At 44.3% G+C, this 26,114-nt stretch overlaps 1 long non-coding RNA gene across 1 annotated transcript; it reads right to left on the reverse strand.

Annotated features, from left to right (window-relative positions):
- Positions 1 to 3,077: 3,077 nt before the first annotated feature.
- Positions 3,078 to 25,811, reverse strand: LOC115082154. Its single transcript, XR_003854089.1, has 2 exons — positions 25,561 to 25,811; positions 3,078 to 3,160 (listed from the first exon to the last, which is right to left on the reverse strand). It is a non-coding gene; the product is annotated as an uncharacterized LOC115082154 (long non-coding RNA).
- Between the last annotated feature and the right edge of the window lie 303 nt (positions 25,812 to 26,114).

Here is a 26,114-nt window from a genome sequence, read left to right on the forward strand (position 1 = left end):
TCGATCCCCTACTTCCTCTTCCTGTGGATGGGTCGGCCCATTCTCCTGTGGAACATGGCTGGAGCCTGCCCCTGGGCCTGCTCCTCTCTTGGTTTGTCGGTTCCGAAAGTGCTGGGGACCTTGTGGAGGGATGAGGTGCCTGGAACTGCGAGTTCCGGTAGGGTCTAAAGCGTTCTGCCATTGGTTCTTCTGGGAGAGGGACACAGATCTTTTATTCCTATCTTCCAGTAGCCGAGGCACTGGTGATTTGCCCCACTTGCTGGCTAACTTCTCCAATTCACTTCCGAACAAGAGAACCTTTAAAGGGCATTCTTGTGAGATTCGCTTTAAATGTCTCATCAGCAGACCAATTTCATAGCCACAGTTGTCTTCTGGCTGCCACTACCGAGGCTAGCCCCCCTGGCTGAGGTACATACCAGGTATGAGCTTGCATCCGTCAGGAAGGCTGCTGCAGGTTCCATCTCATCGGTATACGTTCCAGAGTTATTTGCCTCTCTCGAGAGGAGTAAGCAGGAACGTGCCACCAGTGCGCAGCAGGAAGCAATCTGCAGTGTCATTGCTGTTGCGAAGGACTGCTTAAGGATGCATTCCAATCGTCTATCCTGAGTATCCTTCAATGCAGCCCCTCCCTTAACAGGAATTGGTGTTCGCTTTGAGACGGCACAGACCTTGGCGTCCACTTTCGGGAAATGCATGTGTTCCTTGGTCGCTGGTTCTAGAGGCTATAGGGCTTTTAAAGCCCGACCCCCCTTTGAAGCTGGCCTCTAGGGCATCCCACTCCAGGCCAATCAGTTCCTGGATGGCTTCCATCATTGGGAAGTACCATAAGGCTTTATGAAGGGACACCAGGATGGGGTTCTTCTTTGGTTCCGCCATTGGGTCCGTGCCTGGAATACCCAGAGTCTGGGAAACAAGGGCTGGTAGTTCATCCTTGTGGAAAAAGCGAAGCATGTTTTGGTATGGTTCCAGGCCTGGAGGAATTTCTCCTTCCAGGGAATCGCCATCATCTGAGGTGTCTAGGTCCCTGTATCAGCGAGATTCTTGGGGAAGCGAGGCATGTCTTGAGGCATCCGAGCGAGGCCGGGAGGATCTTGTGCTTCCGGCCAGAGTTGAGTCTGAGCGCAGCTGGGGCTGATTGGGACTGAACGAAGGCTTGCAGCCCTTGGAAAAATTCTAACCAGGAGAAGGTCCCTGGGTCCATGTTAATCCCAGGTGGAGTCTGCGTAGGAGCCCCTGAGGTGCCCTCTTGTGTAGTAGTTCCTGACTCATCCCCAGACAGTGAGGGACCGAGCTTTGGTTCCCCCGGGCTTCCTCGCAATGCTGGCACAGGCAAGACTCCAGTTCAGGCTGCGTGGCTTTTATATGGCAGGCTGTGCAGAGTGCCTTCTGGCCTTCTTGGGTGCCGGTGCCATTGCCTCTAGCTTCAATGCGCGCGTAAACGTGGCTGCGCATGTAGTTGTGTGTACATGGTTATGCGCACCACTGTGCGAGCGTCTGTATTTGACGTGCACAAGTTAGGCGCATAGACCACCCAGGCCTGTCCTGCACATATCACCGGTCGAGAAGGGAAGATGGTGCAGACGCCCCCGGCACCTAAGATGGTGCCCCAAGGGTCTCCACATGGACCCCTGCACCAGATCGGGGCCTAGCCCGACCAGGGCTGCTCAACCCAATCGGTGCTCCCTTTTACCTCGCCAGAAAGGAACGGTACCGCAATCCAAGCCTCGGAAACTGGAAACCTGAATTTAAAGTTTTCTGCTTACCTGGTCTTGGCACTTACCGATCGAGTGCCAGGAGGGTCTCCAGCTACAGGGGGAGAGGGTTTTACCTTCACCGCCGTGCTTGGTTGTGCACCCCGCTGCCTTTCAGCCCCTCTGGGGGCTAAGTCCACACCAGGAACCGGCTACCAGACCAAGGCACACCTCTGAGGGATATAGGAAATAGCCTCAGGAATTCTCAACTGGGGGAAGGACCCTTAGGTTTCACCTCAGGAGAGCGGGGCTTGATCTCCTTTAAGGTAAATTTTCTTTTTCTTTCTTCTTTGCTGTAATTGTTAACACTATTCTAGTGTGTGGGATAGTGTCCGCATCTGCTAGGAGGCAGAGAGATACTGAGCTGAAGTTACTGCAGGGGTATATCTAGAGTGACATCAGATTTGAAATCTGACTCAGTCTCCCATCTGCTAGCAGATGAGCACATAACCCACTGGTCCTGAGTCCATCTGGCTACACGCTAGGAAAATACACATTCTAGTGATGTCATTAAAAAAAAATGTTTTAGAACTCTGTCTTAATTTGCACTGGATGAGAGGATATACCCATAAGTTCGGGGCTGGTGGAGCAAAAAGAGGAAATATATTTACATGCAAAGTCACTGTGGGTACTCTGAAATTCAGATTGGCTGGGTGGGTCTCAAAGACTAGTAGTCACAGCTTTGGACAAAGATTCAGGAGTCTTGTAGTACGATTTTAAGAATCCCCAGGACTTGGGCAAGTCACTATCTCCTTGTGCCTTCAGGACCCAGTTGAAAATAACGCACTTGACAATCTAGCCTTCCTCATTAACATTTTTTCCCAAAGAAGGCCGTCACCGATGTGAGAAACTTCCAGAAATATACTTTAAAACTGAATATTAAAGAGCCCTAACAATAAATTTATAGAAAAAAATAGGGATTATGGCAGAATCTTTAGTAATTTATCACTTTTACCTATGTAAATCAAGCCTATTTCCATTGTTTTTGCAAAAAGATGCCCCTCGCTCCACCTATCTGCTCTCCTCCTACCCTCAACTTTAAAGTTAACTCTCTGATCTCCAATATGCCATCCCTAATGGCATTTTAATTTTCCAGTACAATGTTTAATAATTCTTTGCTCAAATCCACTGATGTTTTCTCCCAATTTAAGCCCCAGTTATAACCATGAATTCAGATAGGTGTATAGAGAGTTATATGTATGAAAAATTAGTGATTATTCAGTGGCCAAGACTGAAGCCACTGTTGACTTTTCAAACTTGCAATAACTTTCCAATTCTTTAGCAAGAAATACAAAATTTCAAAGTACCTTTTTTCTCATTTACATCTTGCTCACTTTCAAGGTTATACAGCTCATCATCATGATCAGGTGCTTCTGTCAGTATGTCGTCCAGGACGTTGACTTCACCCCCTGAAAGTTCAAAGCACCATTCTAATCAAAACAATTAATTGACAAAACACTTCTGAAAATACACAATTAGAGAAAATAAGCTTCATTACACAGAGTAATTGACAAGTCACTAGCTACTCAAAAACCTTAGAAAGACTTTTATATCTAAAACATACACATATCCATCAGGTTACCTTCTCCAAAGACAAATAAAGCAAACAGAAGCAAATATACAGGACCCTAGGATGTTAACTGAAAATTGCCTTCATTTGAAATTTCATTAAAAGGATGCCATGTGATCCTATAACTTAGGGAATATTAATTTTAATACAAAATGTTAACTTTTCCACAAAACCATGATTCAATAGACATCTTCTCCGAGGAATTGCAGTTCTTAACATCGTTTCTTCTGATTGCAGTAAGAAGGTACACAGAGAGCAATCTATTTCCGGAGATGAAGTAAACATGGTACCAAAAAGACCAACTAAATGGGTCTCCAGGGCATCAAACTCTTGTAGTTCTAAATATCCAAGAAATATTCTCCAAGAGGTCAAAAAAGGACAAGCCCACCATACATAGAAGAAAATTATGATTATAATTTTCCAATACCGATTTGATTTTCTAACCCCCTTTTTGACCAAATTTTCAGAGGTACAACATTATCAATACATAAATTTGTATCCATCCTGTGTGTCCTTATATTTCTTTTGTGCATTTTACTCCATACCATCACTTCAAGTCCCCTATCCCTTTTTCCATTTTTATTTTTTTAATCAAGATTCTCCATGGAAGCCTCACGCAGAAATTAATACAAATTTGGACAGCATTTCTTTATATATGTTGTCCATAAGGTCAAATTAAGAGGCATAACTGCTCTTTTTTTTTATTCTATATCCATAGAATTAAATTCCACGTTAATTTGCAGCAAGGAAGTGATTACCATAAATGGTGCTTTCCAAAGATAACAGGGTAGGTTAGCCATTACATGTGGGAGACATCATTCGTCAGCATCAAACTAATCTCCTTCTTAGCTCTTTGAGCATTTGCTCTACCGAGAATGTGCCAGAACTCCCACTCAGGTGTTGCCTTAACAACCTCTCCTCAATTCGCTTTAGAGTTGTTAGCTAAATACTCAACTCACCAGGAAGGTAGGTGGGTATTTAGTATGACTAATTCATCCTATCTATGGAAAACACTGTTTATGGTATCAGTAGATAAGCAGGGCTGAATTAGCCATTATGTGGGAAAGTCCCAAGTTGAGGGTTGCAGAGGAATGTTTACTGAAAAAAGCAACCAGGATCCCAGCATGGAGAATGGACTACTGGAGGACATGCAAAAATCACTTGTCCAAATTTACCGACACTCAGAGACTTTCCAAACAGTATAGGGATGCAAGTGATGTATTGATGACCAAGTTGCAGCTTTGCGGATGTCTAAAAGGCACAGCTCGCAGCCTGGCACTGATGCAGCCATGGCTCTAACGTGATGTATCTTGAGAGTGTCTAATTTGTAGTCCTGCTAGCATACAGCAGTATGCAATGCAATCTGCTAGGCTTGTTGGATAATGGAGAAATTACTTACCTGATTAAGTATAGAAAGATGGACTCAGGACCAGTGGGTTATGCTCCCCTGCCAGCAGATGGAGACTGAGCAAGCTGATATAGTATAAATATATATATATTTCTCCATTGACCCCCAGCCTGCCAGTATTCTCCTCAAAAAGCAACCGTGGACAGACTAGCAAAAAACATGATTAAAAAGAGTCTACCTTAACTGTACTCAACCATCAATAAACAGTGAACTCAAGTAAGAACATAGGTACCCCAATCTAGTGACTGGATGAGCACTTACCAGTAATCCATGGGAACCCATAGCCCCACAGGAAGACTACTGACACAATCATTTGGCAGCCAAGGATGGGAAGCTAAGTCCATCTGTCTATACTAAGGAAAACAAAAGGTTCAGGTAATTTATTTCTCTATTTCCTAGCATGTAGACAAATGGACTCAGAACCAGTAGAATGTACCAAGCTACTCCCGAAACAGGGTAGGAGGCTGCCTGCGGTCCAGTCAACCACCATACGTGCAAAGGCTGCTCCTCCCGGGCCTGCACAACCAGACTATAAAACCTGGAAAAAGTATGCAAGGAGAACCATGTCACAGCTTGGCAGATATCAACAGGAGACAAATTAACCTCTGCCCATGACACTGCCTGAGCCCAAGTGGAATGAGCCATAACTTGAGTAGGCAACGGCTTTTCAGCATCTACATACATGGCCGTGACTACCTCCTTACTCCATCGAGCTATGGTAGCCTGCGAAGCCGGAGTACCCTGCTTACTCCCGCCATGGAGGACAAGAATGCGATCTGTCTATCAAAAAGGTTCAGAAACCTCCAGATACTGCAAGACAAGTCTCTTGACATTCAAGGAGCACAAGAGGCGATACTCCTCTGCATCCCTGACCTTATCCACAGACGGCAAGGATATGGACCGATTCACATGAAATTCCAAGACTACTTTGGGCAAGAAGGATGGAACAGTTCGCAGCTGTAACGCCCCCGAGTTACTTGAAGGAATGGCTCCCGGAAAGACAAGGCCTGCAGCTCAGAAATTTGATGTGCTTAACACAACCACCAAGAACACAATCAAGGTCAACAATGACAAGGAAAGGCTATGCAGTGGTCAGAACGTAGGGCCCACCAAAAAATCCAGTATCAAGTTAAGATCCACAAAGGAACCGGAAACCGCAAGGGAGGCCCAAGATGCTTCACTCCCTTCAAAAAAAGGACCATATCAGGGTAAGACGACAATGAAACACTATTCACATGGCCCCCTGAAACAGGTAAGAGCTGCAATTTGCACTTTCAAGGAATTCAGGGCCAACCCTTTATTCATCTCATACTGCAAAAAGTCCAAAATGAGTGGGATCTTAACTGAACAAGGACCACCACTCCACTCCTCACGCCAGGCCTCAAAAAAACTCTCCAAACCCACACATGAGCCAAAGAAGTGGAGAACTTGCAAGCGCGGAGTAAGCTGACAATCACCGCAGAGGAATAACCATGCTTTAACAGGTGAGCCCTCTCAAGGGCCAAACCTTAAGACACAATAGAGTCAGAACCTTGTGAAGAACCGGTTCCTGCTGTAACAGATCCATGTGCGACGGAAGGCAAGGTGGGGGGGGGGGGGGGGGGGAGTCTTTGCAAATCCGCAATCCACGGACGCCTGGGCCTGTCCTGTGCCACCAGGAGTACTAGCCCCTGTGGCCTTTGATCTTGTGAATTATCCTGCCCAGCAAGGGCTACGGAGGAAAGGCATAAGCAACGTCTTCCAGCCAGACCTGTACGAAAGCATCAATGCCCAGGGACCACAGGTATCTCCTGCGACTGAAGAATCTAGGAAATTTCGCATTTCGAGAAGTCGCCAGGTCTAGGATCGGAAGGCCCAGCGATCCACAATCAGCCTAAACGCCTCGGCTGACAACACCCATTTTCCTGGGTCCAGATTCTCCCTGCTAGAAAGTCCGCTCTTATGTTGTCTTAAGAAAATGCCAAACTGTGTCAGACCAAGGGTCCATCAAGTCCAGCATCCTGTTTCCAACAGTGGCCAATCCAGGCCATAAGAACCTGGCAAGAACCCAAAAACTAAGTATATCTCATGCTACTGATGATAGTAATTGCAGTGGCTATTTTCTAAGTCAACTTGATTAATAGCAGGTAATTGACTTCTCCTCCAAGAATTTATCCTTTTTTAAACCCAGCTACACTAAACTACACTAACCACATTCCTGGCAAAAAAATTCCAACGTTGAATTGTGCGCTGAGTGAAAAAAAACTTTTTCCGATTAGTTTTAAATGTGCTACATGCTAACTTCAAAAAGTGCCCCCTAGTCCTATTATCCGAAAGAGTAAATAACCGATTCACATTTACCCGTTCTAGACCTCCTCTATCTTATCCTCCCTCAGCTGTCTCTTCTCTGTACCTTCTCCATCGCAACTATATCTTTGAGATGCAGCGACCAGAACTGTATACAGGATTCAAAGTGCGGTCTTCACACCATGGAGTGATCCAGAAGCTTTATGACATTTATTCATCATTCCCTTCCTAATAATTCCTAACATTGTTTGCTTTTTTGACTGCCGCAACACACTGACCCGATTTCAATGTATTATCCACCATGACACCTAGATCTCTTTCCTGAGTGGTAGCTCCTAATATGGAACCTAACATCATGTAACTATAGAATGGGTTATTTTTCCCTATATGTATCACATATTTATCCACATTAAATTTCATCTGTCATTTGGATGCCCAATTTTCCAGTCTCACAAGGTCCTCCTGCAATTTATCATAATCCACTTGTGATTTAATTATTCTGAATAATTTTGTACCATCTACAAATTTGATTACCTCACTTGTCCTATTCCTTTCCAGATCATTTATATATTGAAAAGCACGGGTCCCAGAACAGATCCCTGAGGCACTCCACTGCAATGTGAGACCAAGATCTGCAGATGACCTTCTGCCCATTCCATAATCCAATCTATTTCCTGCGACACTTGCTGGCTCTTTGTTCCTCCCTGGCAATCGATATAGGCCACTGTCGTCACATTGTCCCACATTACGTGAACCGCTTGATCCCGTTGCCTGTGACTAAACTGCAAGCATGCTAGCCATATCGCCCAGGCCTCCAGGCAAATGTTGTTCCAGCGGGATTCTTGGGCATTCCAATGCCCTTGAAACATTAACTCCAGTGAGGCCCCCCAACTGTGGAGACTCACATCTGTCATGAGCACCAACCAGGTTGGAGAGGACAAGGTAACGCTCAGATGATCCTCCCGCAAGCCCCACTGGAGACAGGAGCAGATTTCCATCAGCAAGTGGAGCCGAACCACATAGTTCTGAGACTGCAGGTTCCAACAATACAGCAGAGAGCGCTGAAGAGGATGCATATGCGCCTTCACCCATGGCACCACTTCCAGGATTGCCACCATCAAGCCGAGCACCTGTAGGTAGGTCCACATCAGCGGGTGTATGGTATTCACCAACTGATGCACTTGAGAAATTAATTTCTGAATCCGAAATTCCAGAAGGATAACTCTGTCCTGCCCAGTGTTGAATCGGACCCCCAGATACTCCCAACTGGGATGGTTGAAGATTGCTCTTGATCAGGTTCACCACCGAATCGAGCTCCTGCAATAAGAAGACTTCCTTGTGTCACACCAGGTGGCTCTCCTGAGACTTGGCTCAGATCAGCCAGTCATCCAAAAATGGGTGCACCAAGATCCCACACCAAGACTGCCACTGTGACCACTATAACATTAGAAAATGTTCTGGGAGAAGCGCCTGAAACTAATAAAACGCCCCCAACACCAAAAAGCGTAGAAAGCATTTCTGTTCCAATCAGAAGGGACTATGAAGGTAAGCCTCTGTCAGTTCCAGGAAGGTCAGCAATTCCCCCGACTCCATCGCCATTATCACAGAGTGTAAGGTTTCTATGCAAAAATGAGTCACCTTCAAAAGATGGTTGACCCTCTTGAGCTCCAGGATGAGATGAAAGGAGCCCTCTTTCTTGATCACAACAAAATAAATGGAATATTGCCTCATACTTTCTTGCGATGCAGGCACTGGAACCACAGCCCTCAGCCTGAGGAGCCTTTGAAGTGTGAACTCCACTGCTTGCTTCTTCTGTGGGGAGAAACAGGCAAGATCGGGCCACAAGAGCACAATAGGAAGCAATCTGTAAAGTCATCACCACCGCTTCAAAGGCCTGTTTAAGGATAGACTTCAGCCACCTATCATGTACATCCCTTCAAAGGTTGCTCTTCGCTTCATGGGGAAAGTCATCTGCCTAGAGACTGCACAGATCAGCGCATCCAGTTTGGGAAGACACAATCACTCTCTCACAGCCGGATACAGGGAGTACAGACCTTACGATGTCTGACCCCCTTTGAAAATTGCCTCTGGTGTGTCCCATTCCAGAAAACTCAATTCCTGGATGGTATCCAAAACTGAGAAAAAAGAAGAGGCTTTATGCAAGGAAACCAAAATGGGATTTTTCTTTGGTTCAGACATGGAATCTGCACCAGGAACACCCAGCTACTGCAAGGTCTGGAAAATCAGAGCCAGCAGGTCAACTCTATGAAAGAACCGTAACGTGGTCCAGTCCCGAAGGAATTTCCCATCCTCCAGGGAATCAGGTTCAGCCTCATCATCCGTGCCATCTGGGTTCCTTTCAGGAAAACCCACAGCGAATCAAGGCACGCTCTGGCATTGAACCACAGGAGAGGAAGAGGACCTGTGGAAGAGGGTCCAACCTGACCGGATTGGGTAAAGCGGAGGACTGTGGCTGAAGAAAGGATTCTAAACCTGAAAAATCTCCACCCAAGAAAAAGCAGCCAGATCCAGGGCAAACCCAGAAGGAACTGGAGTAGGACCCACTGAATTACCATCTCCTGAGGAGGAGCCAGTCAAGGGAGTACCAAGGTTTGGCAAACTTCCAGACAAAGCAGTCACCAAACTTTCATCAAAATAGGAGGATCCTGGCTTAGCAAAATCAGAGGACAACTCTTCCTGAATGTCCAAACAGCACTGACACAGAAGCCCAGTACAGAGAAAAAGACACGTAGGCTTCCTGTTCACCAGCGTCAACACAGTGGTGAACGTGCATCCAAACAGCTTGCGCCCAAAATTTTATGCGCACAAAAATTAGGAACCCTCCCAAAAAATAAGCGCTGCTTAATTCACACACACGCAATGTGTGCAGGCACGTGCGTATCAGCATCGTTAAAGTTGTGTGCACCTACGTCCTGTAAAGGGTAGAAACAGACAGAAGCGTGCGAAAAGCGCCACAGCGGCCTACCATGTGGCACGCAGGCAAGAAGCATACCTGCGGGGCCTAGCCAATGGGGGGGCTGCTCAACCCGCCAGGCTGCCCAGTACCCCTAACCCCACCAGGAGCGAGAACGTCGTCAGAACAGCACGCTGAGCACTGAGACCAGAGGCAGTCCTAAAACCCCTCTGTCTTTATATATGAAGGTAAAAATGTCTTCCATCTTTTTTTTTTTTAAACTTACTGGAGCTCAGCGCTTACCAGCTTTGTATAGAGACTGCGGGGGGGGGGGGGGGGGGGGGGGGGGAAGAGGGCATCTGCCATCACCACTGCATCCTCCTGCACCCGCTGTCTTTCAGCTGTACAAGCAGCTAAGTCCACACCAGGAACAGGCTACCTACTGAACAAGGAACACCTCTGATGGACCACAGAAATCACCTCGAATTCTCAACTAGGGGAGAGACCATATCACTGCAGGAGAGCAGGGCTTTCGCCCTCAGAGTAAAATTTACCTTCCAAAATTTACAGCAACCCCCCATAGGGAGATGCACATAAATCATCTGCTGGAGATGGAGAATTCTGGCAGGCTGGGATCATTGCAGGAGTATATATACTGTGACGTCAGCTTGCTTTGTCTCCATCTGCTGGCAGGGGAGCATAACCCACTGGTCCTGAGTCCATCTGTCTACATGCTAGAAAATGTACATTTGACTACTGCTTAGATCATAAGACAAATAGTTGAGAAGCCTGACAATGAGGTTGAACTCTTATAGTAAGACAATATCTTGAAAAATCTCTAATTAATTTTACTTTCTGCATTTTAAGAAATGCACAATGTACACATTTATGCAAACAAGCAACAGAACCCCCAAACACCTGAAAACTGTGCCACAGAATTTTTGAACCCTTTTTGCAGAACAGACTCCTAAGTTGCCACAAAAGCCAGGGTCCCTGGCTACGAAAGTCACAATGAGTGAAAACTATTCAGGATGGAAACAATGTCCCAATGAGAGCAAAACAGGGGTGGGGGATTCAACACAAACATGGCAGCAAAAAAAGAGATGGTGTGGCCAATCTAGTCTGCCCATGTGCCAAATTGATTCAGCTTTTTATAATTCCTATCACTGTTAGAAATCACCTGTATTACTCCTGGAGGAATTCTGTGCAAAAACAATTAAAATTCTGCACACTTTATATTGGTCAAAACACAATATAGATGATGGTTTAATTTAAAATGAAATACACAAAAATTATTAAAGATGCAGAGTTTTAAATATTTTGAGCAGACTTTCCCTAGAAGTTCACGGTGTCTTTTCCAACCTCTCTCCCTACCCCCCTGGCCAGTCTCCTTTCATTTTGCCCTTCAGGCCCCAACTCCTCTACCTGCAATTCTCCCCCCCCCCCCCCCCCCCCCCCCCCGGCTCAATCTCTTCCACTCCATCTCCACGCCCATAGTTTGACTCCTCTTTCAGTACTGCCCGTCACATAGACTTCCTCTCTAGTGAACATACAAACCTCCTCTCTCTCTTGCACACACCCACACAGGCTCCCCTTTCTCTCACGCATATACCCTCACACAGGTTACTTATGTCTCTCTCACTTACCCCTGCATACTGGCTCCCTCTCTCGCTCAACCCCCCCCAACCCACACACACATAGGCTCACTCTCTCACATACACACACATCCCTTCACACAGGCCCCCCCTCTCACAAACAAGCACCCTCACATACACACAATCTTTTTCCCCCACACACCAGCACCCACTCACACACATATACTCCTTCACAATCAACTCACATAAGCTCCCTCTCTGGCACTCCCACACATGCTCTCTCTCATGCCACAGGCTTACACACAGAGTTACTCTCACCAGAGTCTGCTCCTTCGCCACGAGCAGGTCAGCCTCCGCTAGCAGCAACCCAGGGTCTGCTCTCTCTTCACCATGAGCAGGAAGGCCGCTGCTCGCTGCATGCCAGAGGAAATCCCGCTCGCAACAAACATGAATCAGCTCCCGGCGTGCTGCGAGCAGGCCTGCTCCATCTTCGCTGTGAGCAGGACGGCCTCCACTCTCGACAAGCCAGGGCCTGCCAAATTCTTCACAAAATCTGCACAGCTGGGGAATTCTGCACTCCGCAGTAGCACAGAAATACAGGGTAGTCCTGGGGGAATTCTCTCATGCTTTGATTTCAGATAGTGTTTTGGTTCCATCACTCTGTGCATGGAAACCTTTGAGATATTTAAATGTCTATCATAGCTCTTATATCGCCTTTCCTCTAAAGCAGTGGTTCTCAACCTTTTTTCGGCCAGGACACATCTGACAGATGGTTCTCACATGCGTGACACTGAACATGTGACCGTCATGGGACAAAATGTAAATATACATTCTGCATCCTCAGGAACCCCCGACCCCCAAAAATGGGTGCAGAGCAGAACTAAGGCATTACCCATACAACTCGCCATACAAAAAAAGGTATTCTGGTTCTGCCATCTCAGTAAAAGCAAAACGCTCTTTACTGGCAGGCACAATACCCCTCCTTATGAAAATACAGTAATTTACTACTAATGCATGTCCTATTGAGAAAACACAACAAATAAAATTGATACAAATGCCTGCATGCTAGGAAAATACCTCACCTCTGTCACACATCCAGAACTGACCTTCACAAAGTACAGAAAGACCACAAATTATAAATATGCAGACAAACTGGAATGGAAAACCAAAACAGCCACTCTGCATGCAGTGCAAACATGGAAAAATGGAAAGAGAAATATAGCATCTAACAATCCTAGGATCTGCAATAATGCACACAAACTAATCTACACAAAGTTACACCCATATTATGGAACACACTCAAACAGTAACAACCCTATCTATGAAAAGGCAACACTACAAATATTAAACCAGGCCCTAAACACTAATACACTTCCTATTAGGAAAACAGAGCAAGCCAAGCTGCTATAGATCCCACTCAGAAATAATTGTAAAACTATACTAATAAATGTTACAAAACAGCTGATGAACAGAACATCCAACAATTAAATTAAAAAAATTAAAAATTGTCCAAATATCAATAAAATTTCAATACAGACATCACATAATACCAAACGATTAAAATGGCAGTCAATCAAGAAAAATAAACTTAAAAGGCCACCTTTACTTAACCTCTCCAGCAACTCTCCTACTCCTTTCCCTTGCAGGCCAATAGCACTCATTAGAAGCAGCAGTGGCTGCTGAAGCTCTGTCCTCACAGTCCTCTTCCTTAGGGCCCACAACCAGTCACCTCCCCGACCAGTCTGTCGCGCTCTCTCTCTCTCTCTCCCACCAGTCACCTCCCTGACCAGTCTGTCGCTCTCTCTCTCCCACCAGTCTCCTCCCTGACCAGTCTCTGTGAAAAGCTGAAACTATTTTAGGTAGGAGTTTAGGATGAGGCCTGACTACCTTGTCGTGATAAAATTGCAAGTAGGGAGAAAAGTGAACCAAGGCCTACAGTTTGCTTACTCTTTGGGCAGAGGTTATTTCTATGAGAAAAGCTACCTTTAAAGTGAGAAACTTCAAATGCACACATGTGTAGTGGTTCGAAGGGATTCTTCACTAGAGCTAGCAAGATCACATTTAAATTCCAGGGCACTGGAGGTTTTCTGACGAGAGGATGAGATTAGAGTCCTCTCATGAAGCGAGATACTGAGGAATCCTTGTCCCTTTTGGGATAAGCAGCTAAAGAACTTAGGTGGACTTATGGATGATGTTGCCAAGCCAGACTTGAAGAGATAATTGAGGATCTCTCTGGGTGCTGAGGAAAAGGGGCAAATGCCATGACTGACAACATTTGGCATCTCTTCCATTTGAATGAATAGTTTTATCTGATTGATGACTTCCTCAATGTTATGATAACTTGTTAAATATCTGCTAAAGAGTCAAGCCTTGCAATATCTTGCATTCAACATCCAGGCAATCAAATGCGAGGAGGAATGGAGAAGAAGAAGAGTCAAGAGATCTAACGGATTGATCTCGGAGTACTGTACCAGATAAGCAAACCAGGGTTGCCTCAGTCATGCGGGTGCTATGAGTATCATGCAAGCTCCATCTTAGATCATCTTCTAAACTGTTCTTGAGATGAAAAGAATTGGAGGAAACGCATATAGGAGACCTTGCGACCACAATATGAGGAAGGCATCCTGTGTCCTTCCGAGTAGACTTGGGCGGATGGAACAGAACTAGGTACTTTCCCATTCTGCTCGGTGGTGAAAAGATCTATCCAAGGTCGACTCCACTGTAGAAAGATTTCCTTTGCTATTGACGGGTTGAGCGATCACTCGTGAGGATGAAATACTCTGAGTCGTTCGGCTAACGTGTTTGCTATTCCCTAAGTAGGTGGCCCTTATAGTTATTGAGGGCCTACTCCCAGATCCATACTGCTTCTCTGCAAAGAAGCCAGGATTCCGATCCACCCTGCTTGTTCACATAAAACATGGCCACCTGATTGTCCATATGAATCATGAGGGCATGTCCCTGTAGCAGATGGGTGAAGGCCATTAGAGCATCTCATGGCTTTGAGCTCCAGGAGATTTATCTGGTAAGCTTGTTTGTCCTGTGACCACTGACCTATAGTTTGGTTATGGAGAAGATGTGCTCCCCAACCTTGCATGGATGAGTCTATGATGAGAACTAAACAGTGGGCAGGGTCTCTAAGAGGAGCTTCAATGGTCAAGACCACTAGATTTAACCACCAATGAATGTCCATCCACAAGGAGTCTGATTACTAAGGTGGATATCGGTTGAGAATACTGGGCCCATTGAGATTTCAAGCCCCAGTGAAGATGCCACATGTGCAGGCGAATGTATGGTTGCCGCCATGTGACCCAATGGTACAAGGACCTGGCACACAATGACCTTCGATCTGAGGAGTAATTCTGTACACAGGATGCTGGGCTTGATGGACCCTTGGTCTGACCCAGTATGGCATTTTCTTATGATGAATCCGTTCGATCCTCTCCTGGGGAAGGAAGGCATGAGACTGGATCGAGTCTATCCTGGCCCCTATGAACTGTAGAATCTGGGTTGGTTTGACTACCAACTTCTCATAGTTGATAAGGAACCCTGGAGATTCCAGACAAGTGACTTGTTTCTAGATGCTGTCATAGGGATAACTTGGTTGGGGAAAAAGGGAAATTGTTCAAATAGGGAAAGACAGATCGGAGGGAGGAGGAATAGCCTAGTGGTTAGAGCAGTGAGCTATGAACCAGGAGACCAGGGTTCGAGTCCCACTGTCGCTCCTTGTGACCTTGGGCAAATCACTTTACCCTCCATTGCCTCAGGTACAAAAACTTGATTGTAAGCTCTCTGGGGAATGTAAACCGATGTGATCTCAGATCAAATGTCTGTATATAAAAAGAATAAATAAAAACACCTTAGGTGAGCCACTGCCAAAGCCAGACATTTGGTGAACACTCAGAGCTGAGGAAATGCCAAAAGGGTAGAACCTTGTACTGGTAGTGCCTGGAATCCACTCAGAAGCACAGGAACCACCAACAGGAAGAGTGTATTGGAATATGGGTGTAGGCATCCTTGAGATCAAACACATCCAATCGTTCTCTTGTATGAACAGTAGGACTAACTTGATGTCATCTTGAATTTCTCCTTCCCAAGGTATTTGTTTAGGAGCGTAAGTCCAGAATAGGGGCAGAGACCCCCTGAGCACTTCGGGATGAGGAAGTATTGGGAGTAGTAACCAGAGTTTATTTGATGCTTGGCACCAATTGGATGACCCATTGTTGGAGTAACGTCTGGGTCTCTTGCTCCAGAAGAGGCAATTGAGACACTTCCTTTAAACAGGCCAGTGTGACAGGGAAGGTTGGGAGAGGAAATTAAGATGATAACCCTCACGGATGATCCGAAGGACCCACTGATCTGAAGTAATGTGACTCCACTGAAGGAAAAAAAAGTTGTATCCCGCCCCCTATAGAAAAGTGAGACCGTGGCTGGGCCATTTTCAGAAAGTCTGAGGTGGCTTTGGAAGAGATGGTTGGGAGGGTTTCTGCTTTTTATCCCTCTACCGGCCCCTGGATTGAGCTGGCTGAGTCTGAGTGCTGCTGCTCAAATGGCTGGAACTGTTGAGATCTGAAGGGCGAGAAACTCTTGTATGGTTTCTGCTGGTAGTAATAAGGTTTGAGATACTGCTGGTAAAACCGCCTGGCTGTCATTTAAGAATCTGATGTTCCAGACAGGGATTGAACTGCCATGTTCTGCTCCTTTAACTGGGCTACAGTGGAGACCCGATGGAGAGAAAGAGAAAAATATGTTTGTGCCTGAGTCTGGAAAAAAAACCCGAACTGAGGACACAGATGACATGCCACGAATGGGAAGTGCAGCATAAGTGCACTGGCTGTGACAGGGCTGATGACATCACCTAAATAGCATGGCTAAATCAGCCTGCTTATCAACAGAAAAATATAAATCAATCACAACAGTGCAGAAACCATAATAATGAAAAGAATATTTCAAAACAGATCACAAAAAGACCACCACTAATAATTAAGAATAAGGATAAAAAAAAAACTTTAAACTTTTCTCCAAAATCAAATATTTCAATACAGACATATCAAATACCCAATAATTAAAACTGATAAGAATAAAAAAAGAAAAAAAAAAAAAGATTACCTCCCTCTCCATTATCTGGAAACTTTTCATTTCCAGTCAGCCTGAGATTGTAGACACTCTTTGCCAGGCACACATACACGTAGGCTAAATCTGTCTCACAGAAACTCACAAGCACACTCCCAAACACATAACTGTACCTCTGCTCACTTATTAGCCCCGCTGGCCTGGGATGAAACAGTCCACTACTCAGTCTCCTCCGACAGGCACCACTGCCGCAACTTTTCTCTTTTTTCGGCCCCTCTGGCTGGGCTCTGGCAGGTGTCATTGCTGCATTGCTGTCTCTTCCCGCTTGCAGGGACTGGGATCCCTGGCAGCACAGACTAATGGGGGTCTCTCCTCACTGACAGCACTTCCCCTTGCCACTCGCTGATGTTCTGACCTCCCTGCTTAAGCATCATCAAGGGCAATAACCTGGCCTTTGATGATGACGTCCAGCACGCAGGTCTGGGCAAAGGCAGGCTGCATATATTGGAGTGTGCCCAAGTGAAGGCATGCCAGATTAGAATCCTTTAAGAGCCGGATTTGGCTCGTGGCCACTAGTTTGCTCACTACCCAGCCTCCTCCTTACTTCCACTTTTATGAACAGGAACCACATTCTCCCATTTCCAGTCCTCCGGAACTACTTCCAACTCTAAACACAGAATGAAAAAGGTCAGCCAGTGGAACTGACAGGACATCTCTACATTCACTTAGTACCCTTGGATGTACCCGGTCCGGCCCAATCACTTTATCTACTTTAAGTTTAGTTACTTCCCCACAAACATACTGTTCAGAAAAATCGATTTGAGGCTTCCCTCAATTCCAAATTATTTGTATTTTTATGTGGTCTTGTTCCTAGCCCTTCCACAGTGAACAATAAACAGTAATATCTGTTAAGCAACTTTCTTTTTCCTCTTCAGCCTCTACATATTCTTCCCTTTCTTTTCATAATTTTATTTTTATTCATTTTTAATTCAATACATCACAGTATTAACTTCCAAGTATGATCTCTTTACACAATTATTAGTACAGAAATTCTTTCCATTTATATCATTAACTTAATGAACCTTAATTTTATAAGTAATACTAAGAATTAGGGGCTTGTAAAAAAACTGTCTAGGAAAAAGAAACAATTCCAATATCATCACATTTAGCTCGCAGGTGATATCTGTGACCTTTAACTACATGCATCAAACCCTAATCAGCTTGCACATTAGGGTTACCATCCAAAAACTTGCGTAAATCTAATTGTTCTAGAAATAAATATTTATTTTCTTTATAACTCAAAATACATTTACAAGGGTGTTTGACTATAAGTTTCCCTCCTCTCCACCTCAGATTTCATTGAGATACATTTCCTCCTTCTCTCCTGTGTGGACCTAGATAGATCCGGATAGATCTAGACTTTTGCACCATAAAATAATTTCAACCTGTTTCTCATGAAGAATCTAAATACCATCTCTCTATCTGATATTAAAGAAACGATATGAATAACGTTCTTCTATGTATTGCCATAGATTCAGAAGATTGCTCTAGGAATGGAGTTAAATCCAAAATCTTCTTTTGAGTATTTTGTTTATTTTCATTTTTCCTCTTCTCTTTCTGGCAAATAGTAAATTTTATTAAACACAGGAAATATCTCTTTAGAAAGTTCCAAAATTTGAATTAAGTTATTTCTTGAATATCTCTAATGGGGAAACAGCCTCCAAATAGGGAAAATTCGATATACGTAAATTAGAGTACTTCCCCGTATTTTCCAAACTCAATTTTCTTTAGATTTATATTCTCAATTCTCAGTGTTTCAAGCTGATTCTCTTCAAGTTTCCCAACTCTGGTTGTAATTTTCCCCTCATGATTTTTAATCTTCCCATCCATTTTCTGGAAATGCTGGTTTGTTTCCATTGTAATTTTCATCAAATTTAAGATCTTTCAGGCCTCCCCATAAAGCATCAAGGTTTCTCAGTTGTTAGTATTTCTGCAAGTTGTTTGGAGGGTTCTTTCCCTTCAGCTGATAAGGTCCCAATCTCAACCCTAAGTTTTTCTTCCTCCTCCTCCGAGGCTCCAGCAGACTCTCCTGAAGATGATCCATCATTTTGCTTAGAAGACTTCTCTCCAGCAGAACTCAAAGACCTATCCATGCCACCAAACTCGGCAGTACTCAACTGCGCCTCTCAACTCCTTCGTCTCAACTTTTGCTCTGCTTCTTCCGTGGTCGAGGGGCGGGGGAGGGGTGTTTGGTGCACCAGGACTCAAGGAGATGTCATCAGCCTGCAGGTTCAGCGTCCGCTCCACACCTACCTCTGCTGCAGCTTCCTCCACCAGCTTCAGGTTCACATTCTGGGCAAAGAAGGTTTCTATTCTCAGTTGAAGCATTTCGGGTAAGGGGGATGATGTTAATATTCCCCTTACTCGTGCTTTCCTCTTGGTATGCGGCATTATTTTTAGGAAAAAAGTAATCTGAACAGAGAATCAGAGCGTTCCTTCCGTGCTTCTCACGCCGCGGCTATCTTGCCCCTCCATATTCTTCCCTTCCACCTCAATCTAACAAATCCACTTTTGCACTTCTATCACTTTCTTAAAAAAAAAAAAAAAAGACGTGTTGCCTCCCCATTTTACCATTTGTTATTTTTTTCTTCTATTTTTTGCATTTCTCACTACTTTTCCAGCTTAATTTTTCCAGATATGGTCACCTGTTTTCCTCTTTCTGCAATCAACTGTAGTATATGAATGCTTGCCTTTTCTCCCCTACCTTTTCAGCTATTTCTTTAGACAACCATTTGGCCTCCTTAGCTTCTCTCATTTACTTTCCTAAGAAAAAGGTTAGCTACTCATATCTCCTTTCAGTTCTGCCCACTGCTCTTCTATTTTCCCACCCAGCTAACTCCTTGAGTTACTCCCTTTTTTAAAGTTGTTTTCCTGAAGTCTAGGACTCTCAACTTTGAATGAACTTTCAATATCTTGCTCCATAATAGTGAATCCAAGAAGATCATCCACTACATAAGAAATACTGTCCCTGTCGGTAAGCACCAGGTCCAGTATCACCACCTTCCATTTGAGTTCCATTACCAGTTGACAAAATTTAGAAACAAAAATATGATGGCAGAAAGAGATCATTACAGCCTATGTAGTCTGCTCATCAATCTCAAATAATCCTGTTCATTACAAATATCCTGGCTACAACGCAGGGAAAACCAGGGTTCAAATCCCACAATCGCTCTTTGTGATCTTGGGCAAGTCACTTTACTCAGTTGCCTCAGGTACAAAATTAGATTGTAAGCCCTGAAGGGCTTTGATGTACACTTTGAAGTGTCGAAAAGCAGAATATAAAATTCTAAATAAAATAAAAAATTCCATAATATAGGATTCTGCATAGTAAAACATTATGCTCTGCTCTTATGATACTAACTCACCATACTAGCCATTACCTCAAGTAATACCTGAGCCAAGGAGCGTATACCAATTGATTTTATCTGATAAACAGTGATCATGAATAGCTTTAAAAGTCAGTATTACCCATTTAAAAGGCAATAGGCAACCAATAAAGCTGCTTTATACACACTTAAACACTTACAGACCTTTTTTTTTTTTAATTTATATTTTATTGATTTTCAAATGTTATAAACAAAGAATACTTTGTAAGGAAATACAGAAATCCAATTACCAGAGGAAATAAAATTAACAAACAGTTCTTCCATATATAATCTAAATATATGGATATTAAGGAAAAACTTAACTGCTTTACATTGGAAATACAGGGGGGAGGATATCCAAGGAAAATATAAGGAGAAATAAGGAAATCATACCATATTTACTGCTGATAGGAGCCCATCACTATATATGTCCCTTAATATATAAGGTTATGTCCCCCCCTTCTAGAAACTGTCTCAGCTGTTCGGGCAAGAAAAAGATATAGGTATTCCCCACATATTTTATTACACATTTACATAGAAATCTTAGGAGAAAAGTTGTGCCTTTGGCCTGTACCTCAGGTCGCATATTAATAAACATTTTCCTCCGTTGTTGGGTGGCCCTAGAAAGGTCTGGCTAGACCCTAACTGTAGCCCCCATAAAGGGAGTATTAATGTTTTGGAAGTACGCTTTCATCATAGTAGCTCTGTCTGGTTCAGTGAAGAAGGACACGAAAAGAAATGCCCTCTCAATCACTTCCAAGCATGAATTTTCCAGATACTCCGTGAGGTTTTCTAAATCAACCCTGTTTTCACCCAAAGGTAATTGTGTAGACACACCTTTAACAGGTAAAAATAAAACTTTTTTAAGGAAGGGTGCAATTCCACAGGGATCTTTAGAACCTCAGACATGTATCTTTTAAAAGTCAGTAATACTGGTTCACCCATCACTTTGGGAAAATTCACCACTCTGATGTTCAAATGTCTCAGGTAATTCTCAATAGACTCTATTCTTCTCTGTGATGATATTCGATCTCTCATTAAAGAAATATTCAGATCTTGAACCTGTTTAACTTTTGCAGATATTTCTTGGATAGCCGTATTACGTTGTACAGAATTCACTTTCTGATCCTTCTCCACCACGTCCAGCCTTTTCACCATTACCCCCATCTGCTGAGATTGGTCTCTAAGGGTATGGGCATTAGCCATCATTAGGTCCCAAAGGGACTCTAATGTAATCTCCGCCGGTTTCACAAACTCCCAGGGCACTGGGGCTACAGTTCCTACCTCCTCTCGTCTAGACCTCCGGTCTGATGTTCCTGGTGGTATAGTTCCCACGCCGAGGTTCCCCCCTTCTGGGATCTCCCACTCCTGCCGTGGTGGAGGTTGGTCCGAGGCTCCCACCCCTGCTCCTACAGCGCTGGGGGTTCCTCCACCTTGTGCTTCGGCCATACTTGGGTCCATGTGTACAATACCTCCAGCGTCGACGAGTGGAGAGCTTTATAGCGGGCCACGGGGATCCGGGGGGCTCACTAATCTCGCCTGGCGATAGTCTCGCTCCTCTCGAGACTTCTGCAACGGCGCTTGGCTCCCCCGATCGGGTTCCTGGGATCGCAAAGTCAGTTATTCGCTGTCCGGAGGTGCAAGGTAGGTTCGGAGGATAAATCCTAACCTTGCCCTTCCTCTTATGAGGCATTTCATCGAAAAGGTAAATAAGTTTAGGGGAAAAAACCACTCTTACAGGTAAACAATGCCGAGCAGCGAGACTCAGCGTCCTGCAGCAGCGGCCATCTTGACTCCTCCCCCTTACAGACCATTTTAATCCATACACTAGTCTGACAGCAGCATTCTGCACTAATTGAAGCATCTGAATTAATTATTTTGGCAGACCTACATAAAGTGCAGTACAATAATCCAGGTGCATACAATTCTAAACTCAGTGGAAGGTAAAATACATTTTAATGGCCTTAACAGCTAAAGGAAAGCAATCTGAGCTACCTTTTTAATGTTATCATGCAAATTTTAGAGTCAAGAATTACTCTCATCTTGTACTGATAAATGTATATTTCCAAGTTTAATCTGTAAATTGCAATCTGACAGATTTCCTTCCTAGACATAAAATATTCTTTTCACAACTGAGAACTACATCTTAACTGTTAGATCAGAGATCATTCCTCAAAATTCGCTAGATTCCAAGTGTCTTCCTTGTTGCAGATTTTGGTATCAGCAGAAAATCTTTTCCTAGTAGTCTTTCCACTTAGGGTCTGATGTACTAAGCTTTTGTTCCCCAGACACAATGTGAGAAGAGCCTTAGGGTGGTCTAAGGGCCTGATTTACTAACAAGGCCTGAATTACAAATACTCCCATAATTGTTTATCAAACTGCTGAAATGTTACACAAATATCTTTTAATGGTTAGTAGCACTAAATATTTATTCATCTGCACATTTCAGGGAAATAATTTTCAACCTGGAAAACAGGTAGGACTGGAAAAATATTAGAAAATACTAGGCACCAGGATATAATTTTTAGAAGCCTGTCAGGGATGATGAAATTTATTCCTTAGTACAGTGATTCAGGTAACACCTTACCAGTCAGGTTTACAGGATATCCACAATGAATATGCATGAGATAGATTTGCATGCATTGCTTCCATTAAATGCAAATCTCTTGCATAACCACTATAGATATCCTGAAGTCTGTGGGTTGAGAAGAACTGCTTTAGTGCCACAAGCATTCTGGTTGTTGAGATAGCCAAATTAAACAAACCTGGATCTTGAATCAAATGTATGCAAAACTCTCAAAAATTAATGAATTTCTGAGAACCAACAGAAATAAATTTACCATATGTGAACTAGGGATGAACAAGCTGACAACTCCTTCCCTTTCGACCAAACTCTCCCATGCCATTTCTCCACATGACCATACTCTCTCCTACGCCTCACCCTCCTGCTCCATGGTGCTCCTTAACCCCCATCTCATCTCTCTCCAATACATTTATCTTCCTCCCACAATCTCCTCCCCCTTGGCACTCTTTCACTCTCTTACTTCTTTCCTCCCCCTCCCCTCGGTACTCTTCTTCATTGCTCAGCCCCCCTGCCCCCCATCCACTGCGTGGTACTCTTTTCCTTCCCGAGCTCTGGATGGAAGAAAGCTCATGCACAGATGTATTTCCTGCAGACAGCAACCACACACTGCCGTCCTCAAAGCTGCATACTTTATCTCCTTCACACTGCTGGTTCCAAACTCTGCTCTGGCTACAGTATAATAAACGTATCCCCACAATCACAGCACTCCCTATGCTTCACTCCAAGTCATTACCAGTAAAGACCTCCGTGCTGACCGATTAAACTGAAATAGATCCATTGGTGGAGGAATCCTGATGTCGGGACTCTGGTAAACTTCCACGACCATATTTAGCCGCTACTCTGCTCCCTCAGACATAATGGCAATGAAGCCCTCTCCCATCACTTAAAGAGGAGGAGGAAAAAGTTCTTAAATCACAACTTAGCACATCAGGGAATAACCTGAGGAATCCCCTTCCACTTCATCACAAAACCAAAGGAAAAAAGTAAAATCTCCATGTAATATCAGACCTTCTAACAAGCAGCCTTCTCCGGAAGCCATCTTGGATCCTCCCCTACTGAAGGTCTTACTCAGGAATCAAATCATGAACCCCACTCCATGGCAACACACAGCACTGCCTCTGGAGCAGACAATTGCTTTTGCACTTTTTCAATATTAAGGTCCAATAATTTTTTTTACATTAACACTCCCACTCAAAAAAATCATGTTTCAGATACAAATATAAATCATAAGAAAAATGGATACAATTTCTCACTCTTTACTTCTATATTACATTTCAACCCTGCAATTATCTTTTAAATTAATGTATTTAGACTGTCTGTTGGAGCCTGGTAAGGCTATGGCACAAGGAGGCAAGTAATGGCAGGTCAGGCAGTTTGAAGTGTGCAAGGATTGGGTTCATGTGAGGGGTGAAGATTGCATTAGGGCTTGGCAGAGCAGGTGATGGAACTGGGAAAGGGAGTCATGGTGTGCTGGGGTTGAGCTGTGTAGGCGGAAGCAGAGCATGAATGGGTCAAGCTGGGAAGGAAGACGAATTTCTGCTGGGATGGGGCAGGAAAGTGGGGGAGATCAGTTAGGGAGGAGGTTCAGAAGTGGGCTGGGGTGAGCAGGGAGTGCTGGATCATGGTCTGCTAGAGGTTACACAATAGGGAGAGAACAGAGTGGGCTAGGATCCAGCTTGGGCAGATTGAAGTGTGCAGGAAGGGCTGTGAAGAGGGAGGGAGAAGTGGGGTCCAGCTGATGGAGAAGTTTAAATGTGCTGTGATCCAGATGAGAAAGGACTACTGAAAGGTGGACTGGGAAGTAAAACGGACTAGGGACCTCCAGGGAATTTCAAAGGGTTTCTGCTAGTATTTGTATAGTGTTCTCTTCTGAACAGCATCTGAATTCTGTTGCTGATTACCTTTGGTAATCAAAATGCCTATCTGGACATAATGACAATCTAAAGATAGCACCTGTTTCTACAAGTTTACCAATTTATGGTCAGACCCTAACACATTCTTTTTTAATTTCACCATAAGCAAAGTCTGCTCATTTTTTCCACACAGAACAAAATCCAGAATATATGGCTTATTTAAACGACTAAAAAGGATTGCAATTGACGCACATCTTAGAAGCACTGAACATGTCATCGTTCATTTAACGTTAAATACTGCAGTCTTCTGCGAGTCGCCGGTCGTAAAAGACTGCACAACAGCATAATTCAAAATGTGTTACACTGGGTGGAAACAAAAAAAAATAAATCTACAACTTTTTCCACCAAATATGACAAAGCAAATAAACCCCTTATAAGTTGATTTATAAACGCTTTCCTGTAAAGACTGAAAGACTTGCATTTTATGAGACTTTCCTCATTTCCCACCTCCACCTGCTCTGTGATCGCAATGCCCAACTCTCAATCTTTAAATGCCTCATGAACAGAGACGTGACCTCACTCAACAAATTACAATTATAACGTGTTATACACATATGAACACGCACACATACATACACACAAACCTATATAAAGTCATATCGATAATCAAGCATATGTTGAAAAATATAACATAATCAGCAATTTCTTTACTATAATATAACAATTTACAAAGATTCAGTGTAAAAAAATGGTCCGCAACTATTTTCCAGTTCCTAGACCGTGTTGCACGGTAGAAAATCAGTCAGCCGGAGAAAGCCTAAAAACACAAATATTATTATTATATATATATAGTTATTCAGGTTGCATTCGGGTAGGACTCGGCCTGCGAAAGGGATGAGAAGACACAAAGGGCGGGACTTGGGGGGGGGGGGGGGCGGTAAACGATTCTGTCTTCCTTTTAACACTGAATTTTCGCATACTAAAAACGAAAAAAATAAAACCCGCAGCTTCCCTTCCCCCTAACAAAGAGGAATGCAAGGAGCGCAGGAATCCTTCACAGCGGGGCCACCACCACCGCCGCCGCCTCCCTCCCCCCGCGGATACCTTGCTCGTCCCTGCTGTCGGCCGCCATCCAAACTCTCGCTTGCTCGCTTCCCGTCTCTCCCTCTCTGTCTCTCCCGCTAGCAGAAGGAAAAGGTTCACACCCGCTTGTTCGGCCTCGGTTCCGCCTCTGGCGGCAGCAACGACGACGGCAACTACTGCTCCCGTCTACCTCTAGGTCTCTCCAGCTCAAGATGGCGGCTCTGCTCCGTTCCTCTCCCTCACCCCCCTCCCTTCTCCTCCTCTGACGCAGTCCCTATTCCGCTCCCGACATGCAACACTTTGCTTCTCTCCGCCCCTCTGTTTTTTTGGTGTGATTTTTTTGTCTCAGTGCGTCACCACTGCGGGACTTTGTTACGTAATCGCGCCACGGGCCAAGGCATACGTGCTCTTTGGCGCAGAATCGGCTTTGTGAGGCAGGGGAAAGGGGAGCTAGGCTTGGTCAGAGAAAGAAAAAATATATTTTAGAAGGGATTCAAAATTTCTTGTTTTATTATGATCCAGCGTCTTACGGTTATTACAAGAATGAGAAAACGTTCATATCTGAACTTTTTTTT

The sequence above is a fragment of the Rhinatrema bivittatum genome, unplaced genomic scaffold (genome assembly GCF_901001135.1).
Source record: "Rhinatrema bivittatum unplaced genomic scaffold, aRhiBiv1.1, whole genome shotgun sequence".
Taxonomy (NCBI): Eukaryota; Metazoa; Chordata; class Amphibia; order Gymnophiona; family Rhinatrematidae; genus Rhinatrema; species Rhinatrema bivittatum.